Genomic DNA, 13891 nt, shown 5'->3' on the forward strand with positions numbered 1-13891 from the left:
GAAACTGATAAGTAGCAGTCGAGGAACAAGCATTAGTAAATGAAGGAAAATATGCTACAGCCAATAGAAATGGAGGAAAGGTAAGCGGCACGCACAGGAACCAATGAGAAGCCAGGAAAGAGAGGAGGCTGGATGTACGTCCCTTTTAAGTTTATATTAAAAACAAGCAAAACTTTAAACACAATAATGTAGTGACGGCCATCTTCTCTCACGCAAGTGCTGCTTTTGTGCAGCCTATGGCGTTGCGCAGACCACACTGTTCGTTGAGTTTGTGGAGAATTGTGCTGACCGCATGTGTAACGCGTTAGCACACTTGCACACGTTTTGATTACTGGAAGGGTACACGGAAACGTGATGATTGCTTCCATGCACACTCCTTCATATCAGATAGGCAGGCACACGCTCCACTTGGAAAGATCTTTTCTGATTTCCGAATTTGGACGTATTTTCCCCATGGTCCAGGCATTGGCCCAGAAATAGCTTGAGGTCAGGCGTGCAAGTAAAGCATTAGAAAGGTACTCAGTAAATGGTTGCAGATGAAGCAAGAGACTGCTGACTATCTTCACTGGGAAGTATTTGTATGATTTCGAAATCGTCTTACACCAAAATCATCAAAGCGCCTTGTTTTTTGGAAATAGTTCACAGAATTCCTTCTTTAACAAGGAAAATAGGGAGGGGCAAGACTGAAGTCTGTCAGTAAACAAGATAGTCTCTGAAAGGCGTTTCCACATTTTTCGTTTTATGAGTGATAGCTCATCAGGTTTTGGCATGTGCAGCTGAGGAATCCAGTTCATAAAAATGCTTGAAGCAGTGTTTGTTTTCTTACATGTTTCTAGTTCATTTGAAAAGGGTTGCCTTATTTTAATCTGTGAAAATCCCTTTCAGGCGGGCACTGCAACAGTGGGCATCCATACCACTTTAGAAGCTGTTTTTAGGTCTCGCGACCTATCGATGCGCGCAAGCGCATCGAGCGTAGCGAGAATTCATGTGGCGAAAACATCTTCAAACCAAAGGGCTTTCAGCCCCGCGGTTTTCATGCAGTGCCCGTGTACATGCACGCGCATCGCATGCAAGCCCAGCCCAGTCCTCCCCTCATTCACGCCCACCCACCAGGCTCTCCCGCCCCCATCAGGCTTCTCTCCCAATCCGCCTGCCTCCCGCCTGCCTCCCCTCGCGCATTCACGCCTCCCACCAGGCTTTCCCGCCCCCATCCGGCTTCCCTCGTAATCTGCCTGCCTCCCCTCGCTCGCATTCCCGCACCAGGCTCTCCCGAAACATTACTTTTTTCACTGCTGGCCGGCCCATCTAGTTTTGCACGGCTTTCGTTTTCCGCTTGTCTGTTTAATTTTTACTTTTTACATTGGTACCTTCCTGTGTGCTCACCTCCCCTCTCTCGCATTCACGCCCACCCACCAGGCTCTCCCGCCCCCATCAGGCTTCCCTCCCAATCCGCCTGCCTCCCCTCGCTCGCATTCCCGACCCAGGCTCTCCCGGCGGCTTTCGTTTTCCGCTTGATTGCCTTCCCTGCTGCTGCTCGCATCGCACTCTCTCCTCCCCCCTCAGGCGCCCCCACCAGGCTCTCCCGCCCCCATCCGGCTTCCCTCGTAATCTGCCTGCCTCCCCTCGCTCGCATTCCCGACCCAGGTTCTCCCGGCGGCTTTCGTTTTCCGCTTGTTTCTCTTTATTTTCTCTCCTGGCCTTGTAAATATGCCCCCTCCCCATGCACTAAATCGCACTACAAAGTAATCCCACAGAATGTTCCACAACAGAGAATGCACTTGCATAACATGTTACATAATTAGCTTTCCTAGGCAGCTGAATCCAACCAGCTCTGCAACATGATTTGATTCTGCACCCCGCAGGAACGCACTGCTCCAGCTCATGACGTAGAAAGTCACACATGCCTGCATGCTTTTAATTTAATTTTGCGGCCGCCAATGCATGTTCAACATCTGATTCACCCCCCTCCCCCCCCCCACCAAACTCGTGTGTGCCGCTTTCTACTTCCTCTCCAACAGTTTCAGTGGTAATCAGAGTTTGATGCAGCCTTGTGGCTCCTCTCACCCAGGTATGAATGGGCAGCCCCAGCGTCTGATGTCCCTGCCTCCCCATACTGCCTCAGGCCTCCTCAAACCACACGCCCTGCTGCTTTGTTGCTCCAGCGCCCTCCCAGCACTTTACGGACCCACCGAGGCTCCGTCTTCCTCTCACCTTTATGCAGCCATTGTGGTATATTAACCCCTTCCAGCCTCAGCTCTTTTTTTTTTTTACGAGCGCGGCCGCTCCCTTCTAAAATGTTGGCTTCTTGTTACATTTGAGAGCCAAGCACCCGCACCCGAAATCTAAGAGACACACTAAACACAATAATGATTTACGTGAGATTACACTCGTGTAGAAAAGTCACCTGGGGCTACTTGTGAAAAGTGCTAGTTGCAGTGAGTTACAGGCCAATTCCTTGATCGTGGCACTGCAAACTCCTCACATTCTCTATCATTTTGCTCAATTACCTCACCGTGGCCTATCATGTACCCACAGCAATTCATAACTTCTTGTCTTATGCAATTAGCTCCTTGCAGTGTCTTTCAAGGTGCCCCAAGCTAGCACACTGCCTACCCATGTGCACACACCTCTAAATGTATATGTCTGAGACTAAGTAACATGGACCTCGTGTTTTTTATCCATGCGCATCAATCTTTCTGCTTCATCAGGTCAAGTGTTCTAAGCGCCTCTAGAAGTGCCTGTTGAAGCTGGAAGCTGCGGGAATACTTGTTTCCGTGTTGCACTGCACGTCATTCCTTTGTGCTCGTGCCCTCTGTAGAATTCCCCAGCCCCTCGGCTTGGCGCGTCATCCCCGCCCACCCCCTCTGCTCACTCCCCGCCAGCAGGGCCTTCACACATCCCTGTCGGCTGACTCACTTGGATGTTGGGATGTCCTACAGTGCAATCCAGCCGGCGTTATCTTTCCTCCTGACGGCCTGTCCGTAAACCTCCCACACACATCCTGCCGGTAGCCGGCAGGTGTGCTGAGAGGGCGTGCCCGGGCTCCGCCTTCGAAAGGTCCTGCCATGTGAACAAGGGACGAAAAATACAACTCTGTGCTGAAAAATAATTAAGAGCCTTGAGCAATGTGGCGGGAATTTATTAGCAAGCAGCAGCAAACAAGGAAATAGACCTTATTTTTTATTATATGGCCTGGCGTTAGCCCAGTCCTTTTGATTTTATTAAAATGTGAAGCATTCTTATAGGAGCATTCCGCTAGACATCTCGCTCGCACATCAAAGGCTGCTCACTCAAACACCATATGCCTGCTCCCCACCCCCGCCCCCCACCAGACTTCATTGGAATGTGCCAAAGCCATCTGTTGCTTCCCCCAGCAGGCTCGGCCTCACTTACTTCTCCTCCCCCCTAATTAACTTCCCTCACGGCCTAGTAATTACCTCTTTTCATGCTCTACATTGGCCAATGCTTGTTTTCTTTCGTAGAGCCACTTAAAAAGTGCGTCATTTTTTCATCTGCGCAGCCGAACCCATGACCTACAAGTGACCCATCTCAGCATCGGGTTCTTGGCTCAGTAAATCACGATAAAACTTCAGAGCTACTTCCGACCGCAGATTAGTTTTTATGAGGGCTCAAAAAAGAAACGGCACATGCAAGCAGAGAAGGAAGTCATCAGCGCCACTCCTAACAGCTCCTAATGTACGCTCAAGTGGCCGCAATTTGTAGAGCTGTGCGTTATTTATCCAGTTCTAAATACTTCCAACCTGAGCTGCTATAAAAAAAAAATGCACACAATTAAAACATTAATAAATGTGAATAGTACGGGGGTGGCTTATAAGGAAGGCATGGCGGAATTGCCAAAACTGCAACAAGCTGACAATGTGTTGATAATTTCAATACCCAGATTGGTCAACGAGCTAAAGTTAAACGCTGCTACTGACCAACATGCGTTCTGCAGTTAGAATTCTGAATTCAAGTAATGTCAGCTGGGCGGTTCATCCTTCCGATGTAAATATAAAGTAATAGCAAACGCAACGCCACTCAACTACGCAACGCCACTCAACTACGCAATGCCACTCAACTACGCAACGCCACTCAACTACGCAACGCCACTCAACTACACAACGCCACTCAACTACGCAACGCCACTCAACTACGCAATGCCACTCAACTACGCAACGGCACTCAACTACGCAACGACACTCACACATGCAACGACACTCACACATGCAACGTCACTCACACATGCAACGTCACTCACACATGCAACGCCACTCACACATGCAACGCCACTCACACATGCAACGCCACTCACACATGCAACGCCACTCACACTGCCAACCACACTCACACAGCCAACGCCACTTACACAGGCAACGCCACTCACACAGGCAACACAAATCACACAGGCAACACCTCTCACACAGGCAACACCTCTCACACAGGCAACGCCTCTCACACAGGCAACGCCTCTCACACAGGCAACGCCACTCACACAGGCAACCCCACTCACACACGCAACCCCACTCACACACGCAACCCCACTCACACACGCAACGCCACTCACACACGCAACGCCACTCACACACGCAACGCCACTCACACACACAACGCCACTCACACACGAAAAACACGCACGTTGCCAATAGATCTCGCAGTACGACAGGTGGAACTATTACAATGGCAAATAACAATGCCTTTCACTGTTGTTATCATTTTGAATACATAAAGGGCTTTGTCATTTACACAACCAATAGCTCAAACTTTCCTACTGCGAGACCTATTGGCAACGCCAGTGCTTGTTTATTGCTCTTGCAGATGCAATACATCCGGGCAAACTGAGGTAACTTACCTTCTGGCAGACTTCACCTAAGATGACAAGATGCATTGTGTTGCAGCACTTCTATAGTGCCTAATAACCTTAATGAGGCCCTTAAACGCATCCAGTTAGATGAGTAAGAGGGTTCGTGGCTTATCTTACTTTGTTTGGTAAAGTTTGGGTTTATATTATGGCCTATGTATGAAGAATTTTAAGGTAATGGCTTTCGCTCTGACGGTTGTCTGCCTTCTCTGCTTGCACCCATCTCTACAAGGCTAGCTTGATATGCTTCAATGAAGGGACTTGGTGGAATAGCAGGTGATGACTTCTAAAAGTCTCTAATTAAACAAGCATTGGCAACGCTGACTGGTCTGACTTATAATTTGATATCTGATTAAAACATTAACAGTATCTGCTGCGCTGAAAAGAAAATACAGCCAGTGATTGCTTTCTGAATAAAATAGGCGTCAATGAGATAAACAATTTAGTGTATGATGAGTCAGATTATTTTTGAGATGTAAAATGGCTCTGTGCTTTTAATTGCGATCACTCCATAGAAGGAGAAGTGAGACACCAAACATCCAATACTGTGAAGTTGAACAAAAATACTCCTCTAGATGGAACCAGAACCGATTCTCTGTATATTTTAAAGAATTGGTAGCAATAGGCATGGCAGACACTGATGTGTAAAGCCAGACCTAAAAATAGATGTTTAGATGGGTAGTAAAGAGTGCTGAATTAATATATTATAGTACTGATACAGATATGTTAGGTTGCTTTAAGTAAATACAATTTAAGATAATTGTACTGTATTGCAAATTTGGCTAGCTTTGAGAAAGGTTGGTGAGTCCTGTTCTCTCATTACTTTTGTCCCTTATGATTTAAACCAGTACCACTTTGGGGAACTCTTGCAAGGGTATTGTTTTCCATGGCCAAAGCAATAATTTCTTTTTTGGGACAGTTGTATGAGGATACTATATTTAAATATTTTGCTGATTTGTAGCGGAATTTGATTTGCACTTTGGAAGCAATGGCTTCTTGGATTTTTTGGGCATAACAGCCTCAGAACATGGGAGGCAAAAACCCTGGATGTGTCCTCCACCATGTGCAGGACCTTTGGGTTTATTTACAAACACATAGAAGATACTGAATGAGGTGTGTTAAATCGGACCTAGTGTGATATTTCATTTATGGCCAGAGAAGATAGGATTGATAATAACTTTGCAAGAGAGACTTTAGCTTTATATGGGTCTAACTTGAGGCAAATTCTGTTTGATTGCATGCGTCGGCTTTACTGGCCTTCTACCAGAGTGAAGACATATCTTCCCGATGGGTACAGCAGATACCCGGCAGGAGCAATGTTTTTTTTTTTTTTGTTCTTTTCTTACAGTATATCAAAGGAGTAGGCTCTCTTGGAGGAATCACTAATCTGACCAATCACACTCCAATATATCATCTATCAGAGGCTACTCACTCAGTCTTGAAAGGACCCAAACGGCAATTAAATAAAATCTGTTTAATGAGGCATAGAGTTTAAAAGGATGGTACAATAAGTGAAATTCATGTAGTTAAAAACACTCTAAGTAATATCTTAATTTACATACCAATTATAAAACTCATTCCATACATATACATTTGTCATTTAAGAAACAGTTCATTTGAAGAAATCAATACGGGAAAAGTGCCAAAATATCACAGAATATTCAGTGTTCCTCAAATGTAACAAAACCACTGACGCGTCGACTCGTTTCCGTGGAAGAACAGTATGATGCCACCATGTTCAGGACAACAGTATAAATATCTCTCTAAGTGATTCTGCAGTGTGCACCAAAATTCTATGGTTGTTTTTATGGATCTGATTGACACTGTTGACCATCACAGATCTGGCCAAAAACACATGAAACTTTTATTTAACTGGTTGCTCCCATTGCTACAGATTTTATTTAATTGCCGTTTGGTTCCTTTCAAGACTGTGACTGAGTAGCCTCTAACAGATGATACAGTGGGTGATTGATTTGGGTGGTGATTCCTCCAAGAGATCCTTCTCTTTTGGTATAATGTTGGTTCAAGGAACCCTGTATCTTGGAGAGTGGGGCCCCTCTTTTTTTTGTTGACAATTTGTTCTTTTCTTACCAGTCCCAGATCGTGTGGATTGTGGGTACAGATTGGCCATGATTTTAAATAGTGTGTAAGGATTTGGCCATCCTTTTTGTGCCAAGATGTGGTTTGAGCTGGCACAGCATGGATCTCTGGCACACCGACATTTTCTGTTTGGGATTTTTGGAATTTATGTATGTCTCATGCCAGAGAGATTGGTCAGAATGACTGGAAGCATAAAACCGGCCTTCCCAACTACATTATTATCAGCTTCCTATCGAGAACTGTCTTGGGGAGGCGAGTTGTTCATACACGAAGGGTAGAATACTAGGTTTACAATTAGTAATAACATTCCAACAGAATACAGCAAACTGAAAGGAAGCTTAAAAAATGTTTCATATAGTATGCTGGATTCTGATGGAAACAAATGTCTAGTATCGCCTTTTGTTTCTCCATCTTCCGGATCATAATGGTGGCAACACTGGGGACAACTTATTTCTATGCTCCCGTTTTAGTTTATGGCCAGAGAATCGAGTTCTATCCATTTAGTGCACAGGTGCCAAGCTGTGTCTGGGGAGTGAGTGCGAGTGGCATAAAGTGCCAAATATGGGCCAGTCACCGCCGAGTGTGTCACTGTTGTCCACACGCTGAGGGCTGCCTTTTTTAGGGAACATTGGTGATAGAGGTCCCTGGTTGCCACACGTGAAGGTCGTCTCTCTCTCTCTCTCTCTCTCTCTCTCTCTCTCTCTCTCTCTCTCTCTCTCTCTCTCTCTCTCTCTCTCTCTCTCTCTCTCTCTCTCTCTCTCTACCCTCCCTCTCTCTCTCCACCCTCCCTCTCTCTCTCCACCCTCCCTCTCTCCCCCTTCTCCCTCCCTCTCCTCCCTTCACCCTCCCTCTCCTCCCTTCACCCTATCTCTCCTCCCTTCACCCTATCACTCCTCCCTTCACCCTATCACTCTTTCTCCCTTCACCCTCCCCCTCTTTCTCCCTTCACCCTCCCTCTATCTCTATATTCCCCCCTTCACCCCCTCCCTCGCTCTCTATATTCCCCCCTTCATCCCCTCCCTCGCTCTCTATATTCCCCCCTCTCTATATTCCCCCTTCATCCCCTCCCTCGCTCTCTATATTCCCCCCTTCATCCCCCCCTCTCTCTGTTTCGCGTGTGTATGTCTGCAGATGGATGAAGTTTTTCACAGCCTACAGTTGTTTGAATTTCATGGTGTTAAAGGGTCATGCCTCTGGGGCAGGCATAGCCATGCTATCACATTTCAACCATATTGCTTCAAAAAGCACTTTATCCTCTAGTCCTGTATTATGTCATAGACCAGAAGGTGCACTTTATGCGTTACTGGCAAGACGTGTCAGTAAATCAGATGCTCACTCCTGACATCGGATTTTACCTGTGGGTCCTACATTTTTAAATTATGCCTAGGCAAGCTCACCCATCATCCTTCCAATGTCGGTGTACATCACACCCTGAAAAATTGAGTAATAGTAACTCTCGTCAATGCACGAAAAGTCTGCTTTACATTTGTGTTCACTACTCAGACCCCCCAGGATATTGCGGCATGGATTAGCAAATTTAGCGGCACAAATATGGAAATTTAGCGGCACAAAAGTGGAAATTTAGCAGCATTTTTGCGGCACTTTATTGTACTCATTATCATTCATTTTCAGCCTTAAATCAATAGAAAATGTTTTAGCAGAGTATTAACTTTAAAATAGGCATGTTTAAAGTTCTGCCTGGCTTGACAGCTTACTGTTTGAAGTTTTTATATAAGATGTGACTGACCACAATGCCATTGGGGAACATCAACTCGTCTATTTTACTGACAACAACCTCACGAAACCCCATTTTACTGCTGTATACAAGCACATCGGTTATTTGGAAGAATTTTTTCTACGTAAATCTGAGAGTAGTGAGGATAACGTATACATACTGTTGTTAAACTTCCCTCAGGAAGCATCTAGAAGTGAGGCAACTTTTAGTGACGTACATTTCTGAAAGTAAACACACTGGTGAATACTTGCTGTCTTATCTTTCTTTATTTATTTTTTGCTCTAAAGGCCTTGTGACAGCGAACTTCATGCAGGCATGTGCCGACTGGAAGGGCATTTCCCAGCTCTTCCGTTTTTTATGAAACTCTGCTGCAGAAATCTTTTTTTAATCACCGGCACACATCCTTGTGAAAAAAGAGCCTAATCACGAGGTTGGAAATGCACTCCTTGCAAGGGTTCGAGCCCACTGGATGAGGCGCTGTCTACATAAGTGATGTGTACATACCAAGAATCTTTTATCCAGTTCTATTTAGGGCGAATTTTGACGGAAGGGATTAGAGTGCTTTAAATGAGCATTTAGTTATATTACACAAGATCAGGTTTGTATTTTAAAATGTGTATAGGCACGGGGAGATGAACTGAATTGCCTAGAATCACGGGCTGTTGAGCAGACACCGAGACGTCTAAATCCAGCATTTCTGACCATTAGGCCACATCCTCTCCCGAATATTTATACGGGGTGAACCAACTTTCTTCTGTGTGACTGGCTTGTCCTTGCATTGCTGCAATATGCAATCCTATTAGCTGTTTGCCCTGGTGCGCTGCTGGGGGTGGAGGAATGGCGTGACCCTGTTCAGCTCTGTCCATCCTTGTCTTCTTACAGCTCCTCCAAGCCAGGATAGAAGTTCTTTCACCCCCACTGCCATTTACAGCCCGCTCCTCCCAAAAGGTCAAATGAAGCTATTTTGTGTACTTCACTGGTCGTTAGAAGACCATCTGCATGTTAATGAGTCTTTGTTGTTTTTTCCCCCCCTCGTAAGAGCCCCTGCAGCTCCACTCTGCCGATTGCTTAGAAATGGTCTAGTCACGCCTCTGACCCCATGTGCCTTTTCGCCTGCTTCTCTCCTCTACCTTATCTCTAATGCTGAATGGAAACACGTAGTGACGTGCGTGTTTGCGTACATCCATTAAGAAGACACTGTGTTTTAAAAATAGCAGCAGGGACACTCTTTTCGCGGGCGAAATGGTAAATATCGCGGCCATCACGCATTTCCGCTGATTTTGCGATTTTTTTCGTGAATCGCGAAATCGCGATAAGCTGGAGGGTCTGACTACTGGCAGGTGAGGTGGCCTTTAAAAGAATTCTAGTCGCTTAAACACTCGCCAGTCCTCTTATTGCTCCTTCCTCGTCTCAAGCACCTACGACCTAGGATACTATGATTCAATGATTCTATGTTATGTTACGTCATGATGATGCTTTGACTCTACGACTTGATAGCAAAGCATGCTGTTCCGTCTCAGCCATTATACCCCACTATGTGATTGCTCCTCTTTCTTCTATACCGTGCCTGTACTTTTTGTTTTAAAAATATCAATTAAAAAAGATTCTGAAATTAGAAAAGAATTCTAGTCCTTTCAATCGGTTGCTTGCTGTGTGTTCTTTCAAAGTCAATTCTTGCGGGAAGCCATGATCTTTTGCAATCAAGGAAAGAACCTCGCCTTGTCCAGCACAATAAGCTGGCTCCAAAGTGTCTACCTGGCTGGTCGTGAAAGAAAATGCTTACTAGCAACGGCAGTAAACATTCCGCCATATTGCCCTGTCATATTACAAAAGGGACACGGACCTTGGATACTATTATTTTTTCCTACTGTGTAGACCTGTTTCAGCAAGGAACCAGAAATGGCTGTAGGGCTGCATCTGGCTGTGTTGCATTGGTACACACACAAAGGACTGCCATCTCTCCTGCACGGACGTAGATTTGCCAGTTTACACCTCACCCATTCTGTCCATACTGAAGGACAATCCTTAACCAGCCAAGCCATTATTGTGTCAGGGGTTGAAGGAATCACTTATTATGTAGCAAATGACACACAGCGGCTATTGTCAAGGTATTGTGTGTCGGGAAGGGTTATGTAGCAGTCCTACCCTAGCTTTAAAAGTAGCCTGCAGGATGTGACCCACTTTTTTTCTACCATTAACATTCTAACTTAGACACCAGTTTTGAATTCTAACGCCAAGGGCCTCATGGGTGTCTAATGTATGTCTTGAAGCCTAAGCGATATACCACATTTGAAAGAATACATTTAAATGAGTATAAAAATGTACCTTATTAGGGCATTTGACATCTGACGTGGATCCTGACCACTGCTGTAGGTGCTGGGCTTCCTGGTTCAAGGTCGGCGTTCTTTGGACCAATCTATGTAATTTTCTATTTCAACGTAAAACCATCAGAATCAAAAACTTTTAACTTGTCAGCTAGAAGAGCCTTGGGCCAGATGTTCAGAGTTTTTTTGTTGTCACAAACGATCTGGTTTGGAGTTTGTGACCTCAATGCATTCGGCAAAAATGTACTAAACCCATTTTAGGAGTGTGTAACGTTTTAACGATTACTAAAATGGCTTATAGATGGATAAGGAACCATTATTTGGAAGGTCCATGTTATAAACATCCTTTCCAAATAGGGATTCTTATCCATATGTATCAATGGATAATGTCTGAAATAGCGGTCTTAAACCATTGGAAAATTATAGACCCATTCACAAAAGGTAAGGGGTCCCCTCTCCTTTGTGAATGTAAAACAAAGTTTGAGGCAGTGGAATTTTTTTTATTCTGCAACAGTAACATATTTCAACATTTTAATCCGTATTCCATGTATGAATTACAGTGTTCCTACTTACTCCGTGGCTTCCTTATTTCCTTATCTTGTGCATCAACAGTGGTCATCTACTCACTTTGTACGATATACAGATATTATCCGCCAGTTCACTCGGATGTCGGCTAGTATTGGTATTTAAGAGCAGGAATTGGCTGAATTGTTCCCGATTATCCTTTGGGTATGAGGCTTCCAATAATAGTTCCTTATATCGTACTAATTGCTTTCTACAGTATGTTAGTTCAAGCAGCCATCCCATACCCGTTGGCACTTGTCCACGTCCCCCTGTGTTGCGCTATTAATCGTTGGGCCAGAAGCAATGCAAGGGCTCTAAATGTATGTTTGGCATGCAGTCTTTTTTTTAAAATGTTATTTAGGTTTTATCATGTTAACAACCATCATATCACAAGATGTATGCATTTTCTCGAACACATATATCGCCTTGTTGTTGAAGTTTATTATGTGAGTAATTAAAATCTTTACAATGTTCGGATCATCAAGGAACAAATACATATGATCACGAGCAGACCACTACGTTAAAATAGGATAAAACATCAATATGTGCGAATACAACCTGGTTATTAGTAAGATGAGAGGCTTCAATATTGACCATGCTTCTAGCGGATAGAGTGCAGGTGGCATGTCTGCTTAATTGAAATCTTTGCAATGTGAAAATTGTAAAGGAGCAAATACATATGATCACAAGCAGGCAAGAACAGTAAAATTAAATAAAACATCAATATATACAGAGAAAGCCCAAACAATGTAGCAGTAGCAAATTGCATACATATAGAACTACTAAGTGCTTAGTCATTAGTTAGATGCTGGCTAGAGTGTTACTAAGTGCTTCTGTCATATTGGCATGTTAATTATGATATACTATGCAGAATGCTGTTTGTTAGGCTGCCTTTTGGTTACACCCATCAGGCAGCTGTACAGACATACATCAACAATTCAGAAACATCTCTACGGGATCCAACCACTCTGTTGTCCATAGCAGTTCCTCTGTATGTCTGGGCATTGTGGATTTGTGTGTGCTGTATGTGTTTTTTGAATCATTCCACAAATGCGACTGCTGGTGATAGCTGCATTGCTGTCTCAGTTATTTTTAGGTCTCGCCTAGGCAGCGCTTGTGATGTCTCTGTGAGACATGCTGTATTCAGGATATGGGCTTTAAAAGCTCCACCAATTTTCAAGGACTGCCCGTTACATGTGTTAATATTCAGAGCTTGTGAGCTTTATTTTGTTCTTTAACCTGGAGCACTCAAGACTAGTGCTTGTAGTTTACGGAGCTCTGTTGTAAACGGAGATGTAAATATTGATCTTGTTTTGCAACATTTGCTGTACATTCAAAAACCTAGGTCTGTTTGGCTGCAGATGCCTCCTCCTACTCCCGCCTGCTTTCGAAACGCACAGCCTGGCGTCCGGGTCCCTGTCTTCCTATGGCTGCTGCCGCCTCAGTTTCAGAGAATTTAACAAGCATTTGAAATGCAGTAGGTCTCGCATTCGCAAGAGTTTGAGCTGTAAAAGATAATGCCTTTTATTTATGTGTTTTCTAAACCTGCAGGTGGTGTGTTCATACGCACTTTGTACTTATAGTCGTTGTTTACGAGAAGCAAGGCTGGCAGTAACGGAGCCTCTTTTACTGCCAGCCTTGCTTCTCATTAGCAAAGACTATAAGTACAAAGTGCGTGTTTGCACACCGTTTGCAGGGTTTTCAAACCACATTTACAATGCCAACAGCTCAAACTCTTGCAAATGCAAGAGCTGTTGCATTACAAATGCTTGTTTGTAATGTTTCTGTGAAGTGATCCCAAAACTCCAGGATCTGAGGACACTCACATGCCAGATGCAGGAACCTTGTCTCTTCAAAGCTGCAGCGTTCGTATCTTGACTCAGATTGCAGTCTCCATTTATGCAATAAAGATGGGGGGCAAGATGTACACATTTTCCTGTAGATACAAAATGGGTAAAACTATTTGATACACCTGGCCCGGGCTGTAGAATTTCCAATGGATAAACTTTAAATGTTTTCACTACATTCTGTGGCTAGGCAGGAGTCGCCCATCTGAGAGCAGCAGTAATCCCTCATTTAATCTGTGAGTGGTGTGTCTTGGTCAGACACATATCCCTCTCTGGCAGGACCTTTGTGTACAGGCATTGCCCATGCATCTCCGGATACCATACAATTATAAGTCTCTTAGGTATTTTGGACAATTGAAGTGATCTTGTACTTACTTAAAGTCTACTGTAATTTGTTTGCATGTTAATTTGAGCCTATGGTATAAGAAGGTGTGAAGGGGAAAACAGTAGAGCGGGTTCTTAG

At 44.4% G+C, this 13891-nt stretch overlaps 1 protein-coding gene across 3 annotated transcripts in view; it reads left to right on the top strand.

Moving 5' to 3' along the window:
* Window positions 1-13891, top strand: part of SASH1 (SAM and SH3 domain containing 1) — a 576231-nt gene that overhangs the window by 206087 nt on the left and 356253 nt on the right. The gene's annotated exons all lie outside the window — the stretch shown is intronic.

The sequence above is a fragment of the Lissotriton vulgaris genome, chromosome 6 (genome assembly GCF_964263255.1).
Source record: "Lissotriton vulgaris chromosome 6, aLisVul1.2, whole genome shotgun sequence".
In the NCBI taxonomy this organism is placed as follows: Eukaryota; Metazoa; Chordata; class Amphibia; order Caudata; family Salamandridae; genus Lissotriton; species Lissotriton vulgaris.